The sequence below is a fragment of the Trichosurus vulpecula genome, chromosome 9, assembly GCF_011100635.1.
Source record: "Trichosurus vulpecula isolate mTriVul1 chromosome 9, mTriVul1.pri, whole genome shotgun sequence".
Taxonomy (NCBI): Eukaryota; Metazoa; Chordata; class Mammalia; order Diprotodontia; family Phalangeridae; genus Trichosurus; species Trichosurus vulpecula.
The window spans coordinates 195499507-195513969 of NC_050581.1; the positions used below are offsets into that span (position 1 = coordinate 195499507).

The window sequence follows — 14463 nt, forward strand, 5'->3', positions numbered from 1 at the left end:
TCTTTTTTTTTTTACTTTATGTCCTTGTACCTGGTTGATACTTAATAAATTCTTATTAAATTGGATTAAGTGAAATTTGCTCTGGATTTGTTACTTTCTGTCCTTGTATTCCTGTGCACTGTTGGTGCATAATAAATGCCTTTGAATTGAGTTAAATTTGTGAGGGATTCTCAAGGTCGTTAGATCTCCCTGGTCCAAGGAGACATTAAGACCATTTGTTATATTAAGATTGTGGACACAAGCTTTGAATATGAACATGTTCTAAAAAGCCAGAGTTTTTGTCTATGTGAAAAATGGCCAAAGTTGAATACACCCTTCCAGCTTCCCCTTTTGTACAATTGTACAAACTACAATTACTTGTGGAGCAGCTGATTTGGGTTCGAGATAGCAGCCATTTGGGGATAATGGAATCCAGCTCTTTTTCCATCATTTTGGAATCCCTAGCTCCCTTGAAGACACAGCTCAGCTGACATCTGCTGATGAGCTCTTACTGGTTCTGTCTGGGTAGTAACTCATCCAAACTCCCAAAATCTCCTTGTGTTTCTTTGCAGCATAGTTCTATTATTTGGTAATTACTAATAAATTTGTAAATGCTCATTACATTACTCGTAAATACTTGGTAGACTCCAACATATTCTCTGCTTCCCAACCCACGTCCCGTGCAAGCTCCCTGTGGACAAGATTGGTTTTGCTTCCATCTTTATATTCCCAAGCCATAGGGTGAATGGCCCACTATGTACTAAGCATTTAGTAAATACTGAATTGAATTAAACTGAATCAAGGAAAAACATTTCAAACAATCTGGTCCTTCTTAAAAGTTACAGGAGACTATGCAAAGTTCTAAGTTCTCCTGTGGTTAATTGTTTTCCAAAGTCCCTGAAAAGACTTTCTCATAAATCAAGGCTTCCATGAATCAAATCCTGGCAGCCCCTTACCCAGGGGGTGGAGCAGAGTGTAAATCTCCGTGACCTGAGCCCTTCCTTTGGACTCTCTCATAAACCTACTTCTTTCAACTATTATCAGAAACAATTAAACCTAATTTAAACAATCACTTATCTGATTATGAATGTGAAATGATTGGGAGATATAATGTGTACCACAGCAGCTTTTTTAATGAGAAACATAAAATAATGAAATTCTGGTTTCAATAATCTAGAAATCTATATTTCAAGTTGAAATGATCAGGGGCATAAGTTGATTCCAGTGATTTAAAAACTGCAGGTCCACACATGGTTCCATAGATTGCTGCTGTCCAATTATGTATATCAACAGTTCCTGGGTACATTTTTTTTCAAAATGTATCAACAGAATAGACATTAATGGATATAAAGCCCGTACCAGCAAGACTCAGGAGAGGCAGTATGGGCCTTTCATTCTTCTCCCCAATAGAATATGAGCCTCTTATGGTCAGGGGTCTAGTTTGCTTCTGTCTTTATATTTTCAGCACTGACTACCCTGCATATAGAATATAGTTAATAATGATTCACTAATTAACTTGTTTCTCCAGTATTTGATAAGCACAATACCACAAACATAGTAAGTATATCATAATTGGTGGCTTATTGGATGGGATTCAGGAGCAGCATGCCATATTTCCCTCAGATCCCTAGGAAAGGCACTTCTCAGGGCTGCTCCAATCTTCACCAAAGAGCTACTTTCTTGAGAGGTCTACAGGCTTCTTACTTAGCTGAGGCCCACCATATTCCTTGAACTCTCAAAAGCTGAGGAGAAGCGAAATTGTCCAAAAATGGTATGGCCTAAGAAGACATACACCTCAGAGGGAACTTTCCTGGAAAGAAAAACCACTGATCTTTTCCATGGGAAATAGAAACAGGATTAGCAAGACTCATTAGTCCAAAGACCTAGGTTCAAAACCTTCCTCTGAAACCATCTACTTATGTGATCTCAGGAGATTTATTGGGTCGCTCTGGGCTTCATTCGCTTTACCCATAAAATGAGTGCAGCTCAATTTTCTAGCCTCTGAGGTCCCTTCTGGATTTAAATCTACTCTTCTATGATGCATTCAGAAGCAGAGAAAGAAGTAGGCTTTATTTTTCTTGTGGTCCTCCACAATGAAGTAGGAACTATTGTCACCACACGAACAAACAAATTCCAGGAGATGAGAATGCTGTGTTTTTTTTTAAACATGAATTCCGATCTATAGTCCAATAAAGACTAGGTATGTATCTGGACAGGATTTACCAATCTCTAGGACAGTCAACTATCCATCTGTCTCTATAGGGATGAATCCCAGGATTGTAGAGTTTGGGAAGAAGAACCCTAGTAACCATGACATGCAATTGCCTCATTGTTCAAATAAAGAAACTGAGGCACAGAGAGATTGAGATTACCCAGAATTAAAGAAATAATAAATGGTAGAGGAGGGAGATTTGGACCCAGGAATTTTGAATCTTAGTACAGGAAACTCTTCATCATACTATAGATGCTTTCATTTATACCAATTTATCTCATCTCTGCTTTTTGGAACCCCTGGCTCTGATCAAAGCTGAACTCGAATGTCACTGCAATGCTTCATTAACATTCATTTACCTCCCCTCAATTTACTATATGTTTACTTTGTATAACCTTGGAATATACTTTGCTTCACACACATTACCCTATAGGAGAATGTAAGACTCAGGACAGAGGTAATTTTATTTTTCTTTTAAATATGTTTCCACAGAGCCTACCAGAGAAACTCGAACAATGTAGGGGCTTAGCAAATGCTTGTTGGTTTGCATGGAAGTTTTTGTCTTTGAGTAAGATCATAAGATCAGTCATAGACTGAGAGATAGAAGGGGGAAAACAATCTATCTAGAGCCATATGAAAAAATGTTATAAATCAGAAAAATGCAAATCACTGCAATTCTATGGCTTTACTTCAAATATATCAGATTGAAAAGATGAAGAAGAAAAGAAAGAAAATGACAAATGTTGTAAAGACTGAGGGAAAGCAGACACATTAAATACACTATTGGGGGAGCAGTGAGTGCATCCAGCCATTCTGGAAATCAATTTGGAGCTATGCCCATAGAGTTAATACGCAGTACATGCCCTCTGAACCCACTATTCCACTAGCATGCATACTGTAAAAAAGATCAAAGAATGATAGAAAGGCCCCATCTTTACAAAAATTATTTATAGGAGCTTTGTTGTGGTGGCAACACCCCCCAAAAATGTGGAAAGTAAGAAAGTGCCAAACAGTAGGGAAATGATTAAATAAATTGTGGTCCATGAATGCATTAGAACACTTTGATGTTCTAAGAAATGATGAAAGGAACAGCTTCAGAGAAACCTGGGAAGATTGGTATGAACTGAGGGAGAGTGAAGTGAGCAGAACCAGGTGAACAATTTATTCCCTAACATCAACGGTGTATAACCAAACATTTCTAAAAGAAACTGAATTACCATCCAGGATTCCAGAGACTGGATAAAGAAAAACTGTGCCCTGCCAGTCTCAGGCCATGGAGGGAAGAAGAAATGACACAGAAGAAATAAGGGACTCAGAGGGTGGATTAGGAAGGCACTGATGGGCATGGTGGCTAAGGTGGGATTGCTCTAGCTTGAGTGTACCTAGGTAATCCAGAGGTTCTGAATTTTCCTAGTGGGTGGGGACTATGAGAGGGAGAAAAATGAACGTTAGAAATTTGTTGGCAGAGGATGTGAGGATATGAGGAAAAGAAGGAAAGGAAATGGGAGAAGGAGAAAGAAGAGAAGGGGAGGAAGAAGAGAAGGGGAGGAAGAAGAGAAGGGAAGGAAGAAGAGAAGGGGAGGAAGGAAGGGAGGGAAGAAGGAAGGGAGGGAGAAAGGAAGGGAGGGAGGAAGGAAGGGAGGGAGGAAGGAAGGAGAGAAGAAAAAAGTTCATAAGACAATTAGAAGATTCTAGATGGAGAAGAACTAGAAGGATCTCAGAGGCCAGTCTGTCTGACACTCTCATTTTAAAGAGAAGGAAATTGGGACTGGAGGAGTTTAGTGACTTTCCTAGAGGCTCCTAAGCTCTCAGTACTCTTTGGGCATCATGTTCCTTTCATTTAAGTTCCTCCAGTCCAGTCATTTTCTGCTTGCTACCTTCTTAGAGGCTGGAGATGAGACAGGGATGATAACAGCACCGCTCTCCCAGGGTTGTTTGTAAAGATAAAATGAGATCATTATTATGAAGCATTTTGAAAACTTTAATGTACTAAATAAATGCTTGCTATTATTATAATAATTATTAATATTAATATTATTATTATTGGGTTTTGCCTGCAGACCCTGGTTTTCTTGAAAATGAAACAGAAGGCAAACAGCTGATCAATCCTCTCAGGGCTGTGACTAGAGAGGGAAGCCAGGCTCCCATGGGCATAGGGACCTTGATGCCACCTCTGTGGGAGGAAACAGCTAACAGCCACAAGACCATTTGTTTTAGGGTAAAGGCATTAATGGCTGTCAGGCTCCACAACCCTTCAAAAGAAAAAAACAGAGCATAAAATTCAGAAAGGAAAAAGGAAAGCTCTGCTCTACTGTTTTCTTTTTCTCAAGAATCATTAAAGGTTCATATTGTTGCTTCAGGGCATTGAAAATCTTCTGGGATTCCAAATTTTGAAAGACGGCAACCTGCTTAGAAAACCAACTGATGTGTGCCAAATTCAAGGCAAAAGGCTGATTGTTTCTGACAGAAAAGCAATCCAAGTCTCACTGGCCTTGGTTTACGTGTGTCAGAGCCTGGGTTTCCCTCAGGTGGCCAGTCAGTGTACTTGAGTTGGAAAGACCCATAGATGCCTTGGTGAACTTCCTCCCCTTGAAGGGAGGATTGTGTTCCTCAATGGCCCTTTTGGAAAATGACTTTAAAAAGGAAACATTTCAATCAGACAAAACAGAAAGACAAGAATGAAACAGAAACAAAACTAAATGGAAGGGCCAAGAGGGCCTCCCCCAATACCTACCCTGGCACTGGGGGTACAAGAATACAAATGAAACATTTCCTGCCTCAAAGAGCTTATAGATCCCTCAGTGTCATTTTAATAGGGCTTTAAGGTGGGCTTTTGAAAACACATATTTTACACGCATTTTACATACAAGATCTCATTTCACCTTCACAGTAATTCTGGGGGTTAGATGCCACTATTATCCCCATCTTACAGAAGAGCAAACCAGAAATAAGACTGTTAGAATGTTTTTTTCTTCATTCCTCCCTTTCTTCCTTCCTCCCTTTCTCCCTCCCTCCCTCAATTCCTTCCTTCCTTCCTTCCTTCCTTCCTTCCTTCCTTCCTTCCTTCCTTCCTTCCTTCCTTCCTTCCTTCCTTCCTTTCTTAACTAATATGGTCCCCCAAGTATTCTACATGGAGAAAGATAGAAGAATATTCTAGTATGGGAATCTACCTTCACAGGAAACTTCTTCGTATTTCAACATACAAAATCATAGATCCTGGTGAAGGATATTTAACTCTGGAATGTATTGCTCTTCTTATAGGGATTATGAATTTGGAAACAGATAAATAATCTCCGTAGCAGTTAGGCAGATGGAAACCATTGCCTATATTCCTTCCTTGGTCATTTTGCTAATGTCCTTTAGGGCAGATAGATGACACAATGGATAGAGCACTGGGCCTGGAATCAGAAAGCCCTGAGTTCAAATCCAGCCCCAGACACTAGCCGTGTGACCCTGGGCAAGTCACTTAACCATGTTTGCCTCAGTTTCCTCATCTGTACAATGACCTGGGAAAGGAAATGGCAAACCACTCCAGTATCTTTCCCAAGAAAATCCCAAATGGAGTCAGGAAAAGTCCAACACAACTGTAAATAACTGAACAACAATGTCCCTTAAGGCAATCCATTGAATTTCTTGATTTCTTAAGACGTTACTACATGTTCTCAGAATCAAATAGATATGTAGAATGACATAAGGAGAAGGAGGATAACTTTTTATTTATAGTACACTGGACACATTGGGACTCTAGATCTCCAAAAAAGAAAGGACTGAAAAACATGCAATGTGATTACCAGGCTTGACTGATGGCAAGTGTACAGGTAGCAGTCTTATAGAAGAGCTTTTACTTCTACAAGGGAGAAGAACAATGGGATTCAATTTTCCTTAAGAAATACCCCATAAATCACTGTCAATATTGATCTTTCTTGTAAACAGTGCAGCAGGATAGATTTTGCTGAGCTTGAATATCCACTGGAAATATTTCTGTTTAGTGATTTGCTCTAATCTACAAAATAATTAAGACAGAGTTGAATTCCTAACAATAGAAAGTTGTTGGGATTGCAGAGGCCTATCACAGAGCCTGTTCATGAAACTAGACTTCCTCTAGCATCAAAGTTCTTATCCTGGGAAGGGACCTTGGAGGTCATCAAGCCCGATCCCCTCATTTGACAGACAGGGAAACTAAGGCCTATAGAAGTCAAGAGACTTTCTCAAGGATACACAGCTCGGAAGCCCAGAGTATTAGTCACGAAACTGGATCATGGATCTAGAGCAGGAAGAGATCTCAGAGGTCATCCTATTTAAGCCCCGCCCCCATATGGCAGAGGAATAAATTGTGGCATCAAGAGTAATGATTTGCTCAAGAACACATAACCCATCGACTTAATAGTTAGATCTGTGGTCATAGAAACCTAGGACTTTTGATCTAGAATTGTCAGGGACCCAGAAGCCATCTAGTACAAGAGGAAACTGGAAGCTGATGAGAAGAAGTGACCAGGTCATGGTCCAACAGTTCAGTCTCCTCAAGAGCTGCAACTTGCCTCCAAGATAGGCCAAAGCAAGATTAGTCATTTGATGGCTAGAACACTAGACTTGGAGTCAGCAGAGACCTTGGTTCAAATCCCACTGCTGACAGTTACTAGCTGTGGGATGATGGGCAATTCTCTTCGTCTCTTAGAATACAAGAGAAAGGGTTCAGAGCCAGGTTGCTTCCCTCTTGTCTTCATCCTAACTGCCTTTCCAATAAATTGTAGGTTACCCTTGTGGAATGTGGGACTACCTTAAATGGCCAGACCAACAATGCCAGTGCTAGGAAGGCAATCTGAATTCAGGTGTGATTGTATCACTGTCAGTTCTAAAGAAGAGAACCGAATAGAATTGTACCACTTTCCTGGAGAAAAGAAAGCCATCCGTTATTATTTTTTGAGCTCTAAACCACAGCAGTTCCTTAAATAATTAGTGGTTATTTTATGGATTCAGGATACCCTGGAGCAAATCACATCCCTAGAAATAAAATTATATTCTAATAAGTTTAAAGGAACGTAAGTAGCAGCACATCCTTGGTGCATTTAGACCAGCTATCCTTCACTCTCAGTCCAGTCTTCATGTTATAAAGATTCCTATTTAACCAGCCTCACAAAGCCATCCCCTTAACACTGGCTCCTCTACAGAGTGGGGTGAGGAGGAGGCTGTGTGTACCCTGGAAAGGCAGCTGGCTAGCAAGACATCTGAGAAGTAAAGGGAGAATTACTGGAGCCCACTAAGATGTTATACATCCCTTGTTTTAAAAAGAACCAATAACAACACGGGGTAATGCCTTGATTTGGAAATGAATCAGATTTAAGTTTTGGAGAGTTGCACAAAGCCATCAGCCCTACTCTCTCTTCCAAAGTCATGGAAGTGCAGTAGCAGGACAAAAGTCACAATGACTAGTGATAGCTCAGGAGGCTGTGGATGTCCTGACCAAGCTCTAAGCACCTGCTTCTAAGATAAAGTGGACCAACCGAGGTGCTTAACAATCAGGATAGCGCAGACCCTTTGGGTGGACATCTACAGTTACATCCTGCAGGAGATTGAGTGTCTCTGGTCTGGGAGACAATTTACTGAAATCAGAACTGCTTTGTTTTTGTGTATTTACGTGTGTACGTGTGTTTATGAGCATACGTGCACATGCATGTGAGGGTATGTGTGGGCATGTGTGTCTTTGTCCCATGCCTGGAATATGCTGCCTTGTCACCTTTTCATCAGAGGTCCTTTCTTCCTTCCTTCAAGATGAAGATCAAGCACCATTTTCTACATAATTCTCTCCTTATTCCTCAATTACTATTATCCTCTTTACCTCTCTTGGGTTTATTCTCTTCACATTTAGGCTATCTATAGCTTTGTATTTCTTTCCTTCCCCATTAGCATGCAATGCCCTAGAAAACGTAGAACAATGCCTTGCACATAGTAGGTACTTAATAAGTGCTTATCGATAGTGTGCTTGTGTGAACATGGCCCACCTCGCTTCTGGCAGAGATCCAGTTGGGACAATCCATTTTTCTGTTTCTCTGAGTTCCTATTTTCATTCTCCCTATGTCCTCCTTACACTGGATGTTCACAGATAAAACACCACATAATGACTTTGTAAAATAGATATAACCTTTGTCCTAAAGTCTTCTCCAGGGGCCAGAATGATGCTTCAGTTTTCCTGGCTTTTTGCCACTAGGCTTTTCATATTCTAATCTCTTTCTTTCCGTTCTTAGCCCCTGATTCCAAGTTCAACAGCCACAAGGCCAAAGCCCAAAGGCATTTTAAATTGTGACATTATCAAGGATCATGGAGCCCACAAGTGACCTACCCAGCAGTCAATGACCTTTTCTTAAGATGATAATATTTAGTCTTTTTGTAGACTAGGAAGGGATTCAAAATATTTTATTTTTCCTTTTAAATTGCCTATGTGGTTGGGGTGGGGAGGAAATGTGTCTTCCCTCATAGTACTATTCCCTGAAAACTGAGAACATTCTGGGGGTGACTGAAGGGGCAACACGGGGTACAGATAATGTCTGTTAGTCTCGAGTTGGGGGGGCAGAGATAAGGAAATGGTCCATGGAATTCAGGAGTCAGACAAGGGGTCAGTGAGCTTCCACAAGTGACAGGTGAAGCCAAACTTACTAATTACAAGACGGAAGATAAAAGAGCGATTCATCTGGAAGAGACTTGGGGGTCTTAGTTCAATATGAGTGAACAATATGCTATGAGAGCAAAGAAAGAGAGCTAATCCAGCAGGTCTTTGTGGAGAGCCAGGAAGCTTTTCTGTAATACAGCAAACTGTCAGTTTGATTGGTTTATTTTGTTTTGGTGGTGGTGGTGATGGTTCCTAGCAGATATATGGATAAGGGTTGGGCTATGGACCAAAAAAGTGACTTCTCCAGGATCACACAGCCACTCTGTGTCAGAGATAGGGCTCCAATCCACAACCTGCTAGTTTGGAAGCTGGCTTTTTAACCACCAGATCACCAGCCAAGTATTTAAGCTTCATAGGATCATAGATTTAAGGCTACAAGGGATGGAAAAGGCTTTACATTGAACTCCCTTATATTACAAAAGTGGACACTGAGGAATGGATAAATTAAATAAATTTCCCAAGGTCACACAGATAGTAAATATCCAAGGCAGGAGTTACATTCAGGTCTAGCACTCTAACCACTATGTCACCTAACTTTTAGTAAAAATGCCTTCACAATCCCATTTCCCAAGGGTTTTTATTGGGAACCACCACCACCTCCAAACTGGGTAAGGATATAGCATCTCTCCATGGGGTTGGATGGAAGGTCTGAGGAATTCTCTAATCCTAAATCAGATAATGCTCTGGGTCCACAGACTTGGAGTTAGCACCAGGCACACAAGGGGTCAAAAGAATATACTTAATCGGAGTCTCTGGGTGCTTTTACTATAAGCTTCAGCCTTACTTTGTCTGAGAGTGTCTCTACTTACTGTAACCTAGTGGATGTATGTCCCCAACTGAGCACCATGAAAAACTTAAGCCCACAAGATGGGAATGGACAAAAGTTCAGTCATCATGAGACCAGAAGAAATGTCCAGTGGAGACATGGAGTCATGAATAGAGACCATATGCCCTGTAGAAATCAGGGGCTCGGTGCCCAGAAGAGGGCAGCAGAGAGCTGTATGATGGTGGCACAAATAGTTTGAGGTGGCCCTGCATCACTGGAGGTGTGCATTGGTTTGCCCAGTCATGTACCCTGACTTCATGTGACCATTGTGGTGGGTATATGGTAGGTACCTAATAAATGTTTATTCACTGAGTGACTGGGTAAGTCACTTAAATGATCAATGCTCTACAAAATACAACTTAATTTGCAAAGAAGCTACAGCCCTCTCATGGTAGAGGAAATTTTTATACCTAGGAATCTCCAAGATTAATGAAATCACAGCTCTGGTCCCTATATTAATCCCTGTAGTTTGTGTATAATCATATATGTACACGTAACCTCTGCTAATAGAATGTTAGCTCTCTGAGGAAAAGGAATATATCATTTTTTCCCTAGCTTTGTATCCCCAATGCCTTGTACAGTGCCTAGTTGATTGATGGATATCTCAACTATAGAGGGGTATCAAGCATGACCTGTGTCCTAAAGGAATTTGCAATTTACTTGTATACACATGGTGAAATTACAAAGACGAATACAAGGTAAGATGCTTCAGTCTTGCTATTATGCATGTCTAGTGGGAAGAAGTGAGGAGGTAGCCAACACCAAGAGGGAACAGGTAACAAAATATAGGCAGTTGTGGAATAACTGAGTCTGTTCCTTGGAGAGACATCTGCTCTAAATCCATCTCTCTTTGTCTCTCTTTCTCTGTCTCTCTCTGTTTTTCTCTGTCTCTCTCTGTCTCTGTCTCTCTCTCTCTCCCTCCCTGTTAATTTCTTCTCTTTATCATTATCCTCCCTCTTTAACTCTAAAGGGCATCACAGTCAATCACCCTATGGCTCTACATACAATACAATGGACTCTTCAGATTAAAACTTTCTTCCTTGGTCTCCACTGTCCTCTCTAGAAATATTGTGTTCTGCTTTTAGGATGTGAGATCCATGAGGGTAAGAACTGTCTCACTTTCATTTCCTAGCACCAGACAGAGTAACTGACCCATAGAGGGTATCTAATAAGTGTTCATTCATTATCTGTTCATTCATTTGTAACATCAGAACCTAGAACAGGGCCTGGTGTGTATAAGGTGCTCAAAACATGCTTGTTGAATACAATGGAACGGAATGAAATGGAAGAGAGTCTAGAACAGGGATTCTTAACCTTTTTATGCCATGGCAGCCTTTGACAGTGGTTTGGTGAAGCTTATGAACTTCTTCTCAGAACAATGCTTTTAATGCATAACACATACACACACACACACACACACACGATTACAATTGAAAACAATTAAATTGAAATATAGTTAGCAAAAAAAAAATAAAGAAGTCCATGGTGAACAGGCAGATTTCAGAAAAAACCTGGGAAGATTTGTATGAACTGATACAAAGTAAAATGAATAGAACCAGGGAAACATCGTACACAGTATCAACAACATTGTGTAATGATCAACTATGAACGACTCAGCTTTTCTTGACAACACAATGATTGAGACAAGTACAAATCCAGATGACCCACATCCAGATAAAGAACTGATGGATTCTAAATGCAGATTGAAGCATATCTTTTCACTTCATTCTTTTTTGTTTTTTTTTCCTTTTGATCTATTTCTTCTTTCATAACTGCGACTATTGAGGAAGTATGTTTTACTTGGTAGTGCATGTATAATCTGTATCAAATTGCCCACTATTTTGGGAAGACAGGAGGGGAGGGAGGGAGGGAGAAAAATTTGACTCAAAATCTTTTTAAAAATGAATGCTAAAAATGTCTTGACATGTAACCGGGAAAATACAAAATACTATTAAAAAAAGTTCATGGACCTAAGGTAAAGAACTCCTGCTCTGCTTATGTGGAATGAAAGAAGTTCTACCATGATAAACTGGAAAGTTGAATAGGCAATAGCTTAGAGAAAGACAAGCCCCAGGACTTGGCAGAGTAAGAGTTTGTAAAAGGCACAGCACCTCTGAGAGATCTTACTATACATGACACTAGACCCATGAAATATGCTGTGCCCACATTGGCTGCTTCCCTTTCCCTCATTCCCATGTTCCACTATATTTCACCCTCAGCCAACCTCTGGTCTGAATCAAAGGAGACCAGAGCAGTCCCACTCACAAAAGAGGAGGTACACTTGCCCTTTCAGGAAGTCACCAGAACTTTGTTAATGGCACTTCTATTTTCCAAATTTGTCCTTCAGAGTAAACTCTGAGATTCAGGCATACAGATCATATGATATGACCCATATCAAGATTTTCCTCCAATTTTTGTGACACCATTCCTACAGGGTAGAGATCATTGTATTAGCCTGTGGCTCTCAATCCATCTCTTTACGTGGGGATTTAGTACTCTTCCAAGCTGCTCAAGGCCTACACTTACTCCCACTAACTTAAAGGGAGAAGTTCCTTGCTGCTGGCTTTACTTAGAGAGGAGGAGAGTCTGTACAACAAGCTTTTCCAGCACATTACCCTTCTCTGAGCTGGTGCAGAGGAGGATTAGTGGGAATGACATAATGGATAAAAACTCAAGCCTTAGACCCCTGGGATTGGGTCCGGTCTGTCGGCCTATCAGATAATGAGTTTGGCAATCACTGTTTAGTCTTTTCTGGAGGCTAATCCCCATCCCTGGTCCTCTATAATTCATGATATAATTTAATACACCTGGCAGACTTAACATCAGTTCATTCTTTGGCTATATAATAGCCCAAAGTGAAGTCAAGGGTGGCTAATGCTCTGACAGGCAGCTATTATCTCCAATAACAGGTGATTCCGAGAGGATTATTGCCGTCAGAAAACATTTTGTACAAACTGGCAACAGGAAGCCCACTGTAGCAAAGTAAAGGGATCTAGGAGTCCCCCTTCTTTTTTCTCCACAGAAAGATTTCTGGCTTCTCCCAAGTGAAGGGCTAGAAGACTAAGACGAGTGGGGTGGTTTTATGGACCAAGATCAAAACCTACCCAATTAAAGAAATTGTAAAGTTTTTTATTTTTTTTTGTAATGCTGAAATCCTCTTGAATTCTTCCCACTTTTCACAATTTCCTCCATTCTTTTTCCTCATCACCTTGCTTTCCTCTGTTTCTTAGTTCTATTTTTTTCTTCTCATCTCCTCTTTTCCCTTCCCCCCCACTGATGTGTCTTTCTTCTTCCTCTTCCCCTCCCTCTCTTCCTCCTTGTTTTGCTCTCCCTCTCCCTCTCTCCCATGTTTCATTCAACATTCTGAAACAAAGGACTTGAATTTGCTCAGATGCCTAGGAAGTAATCCACAAACTCATTACCTTCCAAAACCTTCCGGACCTGCATCAATCACACAGAGAAGAAATTGATGGAAGGGCTATGTCCATCTGTTGACCTACTACACAGAATCCTGGCAATGACTGTAACCTGACCAAGTTCCATTTTAGCCAACGTCTGGTTTTGTCAGACAGAAGACTGACTCATTAGCTCAAAGGCAGACTGCGTAGATTCTGTGGAGGCTTGGAAAAGTTTTCCTTGTTATTCAGCTCTTAAGTCTAAGTTGGTCTAAGTTACTTTGTTGGGTTTTCCTCCCGCATAACTGAGACCACTAAGAGATCTTAACAAGGTCAAGGATTGGGCTGAATATAATACTTCCCGTGTGACTTCAGTCACCTTTCTAAGACTCAGTTTCTTTATCTGTAAAATTGAGGGATGGGTGGGAGGTTGGAATTAGATATCCTCTAAGGTTGAAATTCAGTGTAAAGTTTTATGTTTGAGGAAAAAAAATCCTCCACAAGTAAAAGGAAATAAGCATTTATATAACACCTACTGTGTTCTGAGAACTTTGCTAAGCATTTGACAGATATTATTTTACTTGTTACAACAATCCTGAGATGCTATTATGAGCCCTATTTTACAATTAAGGAAACTGAGGCAGACATATATTAAGAGAGTAGCTCACACAGGGTTACAGAGCTAGTAAGCATCTGAGGTCAAATTTAAACGGGTCTCCATAACTCCAGTGCTCTCTCCACTATGGGGGCACCTCACTGCTTCCAAGCAAGTACAAATCAGGGTGACATGGTTTAACGTCAGCTTGTCTGAAAAAGATCTGGAGGTTTTCTTGGCTGACAAGCCCAATATAAGTCACTAGTGTAACATAGCTGCCCCAAACAAACAAATAAAACCTAATGTGATATTAAGCTCCATTACCTGAGACACAGCTTCCAGGATTAAGGAAGTTAAGTGTGACCAGTCCTGATCAGACTACATCTGACATTCTTTATTTATCTCTGGGTGCATCATCTTGAGATTAATATTGATAAACTGAAGAAGATTTGGAAAATGATGACCAGAAGGGGGTAGGACTTTTAGTCCAAGTCACATAAGGATTGGCTGAAGGAATGCATTGTATTTAGCTTGGACAAGAGAACACCTGAAGGTCGGTCATGGAAGTTGTCTTTTATTATCTGACAGGATGTCGTCTCGAAGCAGGAGCAGACTTGGCCCATTTGGCCACATAGGAAAGAACTGGGAGCAACAGTTGGACGTTGTGAAGAAGTAAATATAGAAACAAAGTGAATGCTGAAAGCTGTCCAGTGTGTACTGTGCTGCCCTAGACCATGGCAGCAGGGAACATGGAAAGGCCACTTGCTGGATAGGTGGTAGGCAGTGAACATG

At 40.7% G+C, this 14463-nt stretch overlaps 1 protein-coding gene across 1 annotated transcript in view; it reads right to left on the minus strand.

Moving 5' to 3' along the window:
* CACNA2D3 (calcium voltage-gated channel auxiliary subunit alpha2delta 3) overlaps positions 1-14463 on the minus strand; it is a 748342-nt gene that overhangs the window by 397440 nt on the left and 336439 nt on the right. The gene's annotated exons all lie outside the window — the stretch shown is intronic.